Genomic DNA, 3,321 nt, shown 5'->3' with positions numbered 1-3,321 from the left:
CTGGCCTCCCATAGTAGGGCCTTATCTGGGAGGGAAGATAGATCATGCCTCTTGAACCCACCATTTCGTGGAAAAGGGCGAGCTCTTGTAGGATGGGATTACCCAAAACCTTCTTCTGGAAGTCAGCGAGCCCCGTAGATTGGTGCTCTTGATGCGCCTCCTTAATGCACGCTGAGATGGCGCCGGGCCTGACTGGTCAGGCTGGCCCCATTTAAGCCCGAGTAGAGTATTCGCTTAAGGAGTGGCTTGGGACATCCGTCTCCCCACTTCTCCATAACAAAGGCCCAGAAGGACCCTGATTGGTAGGCCTCCCATGTGTTAGGTGCTTTGGTGTAGCCCATCAGCTCTGCATAGATGCCCGTGTGGCACGCCACCATGTCAATCTCTTCCAGGACGAGCTCATCGGGAAGGACGAGTTGGTTGATAACCTGGTAGATAACCCCCTTTAGGTCGCGCCTCAGGTTGGCCAGGGTGGCCGATTCCATGGCCGCTCTTCGGCACGAGCCGTGCGTAACTGGGTAGAAACCTGTAGGAGGTGGCAAAAGGTTGCTGTACAGGGCACCGACGGTGGAAGTAAGGCCGGGCTCCTGGCCCAAAGAGACGGAAGAGGAGGTAGCACGTGCTGGTAATGACCACGCTCTCCTCATTAAGGAGATCTACGAGTTCTTTGTATCGAGAGGGAAGAGCAGCCAGCCTCGAGAGACCTGAACTCAAGAGGCCTGATAGAGGATAAGGCATGCCGGCCAGGGTGGTGCTTGGCAATAAAGGGGGGAGCTTGTGTGCGCCACGCGTTGATGCTGTCTCCGCCTTTAGATATAGGCTCCCCACCAGCCCTTTGAGACCTGCCCTGACCTTGAGGTTAGAGACTGCCCACCGCACTATCTGTTCAACCGTCCACGTCTCCTCCCTGCGGCGGGCCTCCTCTAGCTCAGGATACCGCTTTAGGAAGTCCCTGTTCTCTCCTCCTCAGGGGCTGTAAACTGATCCCCCCAGCCTCCACTCTCTCTTCCTTTTGCAGCCGTGCCGTCCCTCTTGCAAAGATCCTGCTTGAGATTGTTGCAAGTTGGAAAAGTATCGACACTATCGACACTATCGACACTATCGACACTCTCTCTTCCTTTTGCAGCCGTGCCGTCCCTCTTGCAAAGACCCTGCTTGAGATTGTTGCAAGTTGGAAAAGTATCGACACTATCGACACTATCGACACTATCGACACTCTCTACCTCTTCAACAGTATTGACAGTATCGACAGTCTTGAAAGTATCGACACTATCGACACTATCGACACTATCGACACTATCGACATCATCGGCACTCTCTACCTCTTCAACAGTATCGAAGTGATCGACAGGATCGACTGTATCGACACTATCGACATCATCGACACTATCGACATCATCGACACTATCGACACTATTGAAACTATTACATCATCGGCACTTCCTACATCGTTGGAACAGTCTATCGTCTCACAGCCATCTCGCTCCCATTCCTCTCTCTCCTTCTCAAACCCGGGCCAAGGACTTGTCTCCATTAGGTATCGCATGGACCCCGTTACCCTGTTCTTCCTTATGGGCTCCCCCCCGCTGAGGCTTAAGCCTTGGACAATTCTTCCTAGTGCCCGCCTCTTGATCAGAACATCGCGATACCCCTGCGACCTTATCACATCATCCAGCGCTTCCCCGAATTGGTTTAAACGGGAAAGGCTCTATCCCGTTAGCGTCTGCATATAGGGTATAATCCTCGTAGAGAGATCCGGGGAGCGGCACTCTCTTGGCACCTAGCGGGATCTCGAACCCCGGGCAATATCTTACCCTCTTGGTCACCCACTCTATCAGCCCCGAGCAGTCCGCCCCGCCACCGGTTTAACTCGTTCAGGGCCTCGACACAGTGACCTATCCGGGTCTTCTCGGGCGGCATTCCCAAGGCCCAGTTGACTATCCCGCTGGCATCCACCTTGAGCTTTCAATCAGGAACGGGTTGCGACGCGTTACTGTCCTGGGGTGTGTCCCTTTCCCCTCCTTTATGCCCCGCGGAGTCCGAAAAGTCGACATAGTTGACACTGTCGACACTGTCGACACCGCTCGCCCCATCCTCGCTCCCATCCCCCTCTCCCTCCCTCAGGAACCCTTCCCAGGGCTCCGTCTCCATGAGATACTTCACGATGTCCACCCTCCCGCTCCTCTTTATGGGCTCTCCGTACCCGCCCAAGCCCACCCCAATAACCACCCTTCCTTGGGATCTTCTCTTCGTCACTATGTCCCGGTACCCCTGGGACCTTACAGAGTCCTCAAATGCGTCCCCAAAAGAGCAGTAAGATACCGGTTCTGTCCCTTGCGTCTCCGCGCACATACGATTCGTATAACGACGACCCGCTTAAGGGCACCTTCCTCGCTCCCAAGGGCATCTCTTGGCCCGGGCAATATATCACCTTGGCGAACAACCATTCCAACACCCCCGAGGAGTCTAGCCCGCCTCCGCTCAGCTCATTGATAGCCTCCACACACTGCCCTATCCGGGACTGCTCGGCCGGCATCGCCAATGCCCAGTTAACCAGCCCGCTAGCGTCCTCCTTAAGCTTCTCTAGGAGAAGCGGGTCTCGCCGCGCGGCGGCCTTCGGCGTCAGCAGGTACAGCATGCGCCGCCTAAAGCCGCTGGTCCGGTCTTGCACACTCCACTTCGCGTTGGAGGTAACTAGGAGGAGGGCCCGGATAGCTAGAGAGAAGATCCTCCCGTTCTTGATCTCGACAGTCACCTTATCCCCCGAGATCCGTTTTTTTAGGATCGAGCATATCGCGTCGTTTACCTTGAGTGGTATATCCGGCAGCGTGATAAGCACCTTGTCCTGGATCGCCCTCATCTCAAAGCGGTTTGCTAGCCGTAGCACATCCAACGCGCAAGATGCCTCCCCTATGATGTGCTCCAACAGCTGCACCATCGTGGATTTCCCCGTGGCCCCTGGGCCCCGAAGGTACAGGCAAAACTGCTCGCTGTTATCCTGAGTGAACAGCAAGCGCAGGAACGCCCGTAGAACATTGAGTTTCAACGGGTCTCCTGCTGTTAAGCTAAGTAAGAACTCCTTCTGTACCTTGGTGAGCTGTGTACACGGATTCAATGCGATCCCGCATTGATTAAAGGACCAAAGGCCCGGCCGCGGCGGCAACAGCTCCTTATCGTCACCCCCGTACTACCAGGACCCGTTGGTAAAATGCACCCCTTTCAGCGGCTGGGGTGTCTTGTATAGCCGCTGCCTCAGGTACTCTTCGATAAGCCGGCGGAACTGGAGGGTCCCCATCCTCTTTCTTAGGGGAGGCGTGTATC

At 55.5% G+C, this 3,321-nt stretch overlaps 1 pseudogene; it reads right to left on the bottom strand.

The window, feature by feature from the left end:
• Nucleotides 1-941: 941 nt before the first annotated feature.
• LOC147602464 (uncharacterized) lies at nt 942-3,167 on the bottom strand (annotated as a pseudogene).
• Between the last annotated feature and the right edge of the window lie 154 nt (nt 3,168-3,321).

This window comes from Cibotium barometz, unplaced genomic scaffold (assembly GCF_041138505.1).
Source record: "Cibotium barometz isolate CiBa-2024 unplaced genomic scaffold, ASM4113850v1 ctg576, whole genome shotgun sequence".
Taxonomy (NCBI): domain Eukaryota; kingdom Viridiplantae; phylum Streptophyta; class Polypodiopsida; order Cyatheales; family Cibotiaceae; genus Cibotium; species Cibotium barometz.
The sequence above is the reverse complement of the archived record's forward strand: the minus strand, read 5'-3'. Positions and strand labels throughout refer to the sequence as shown.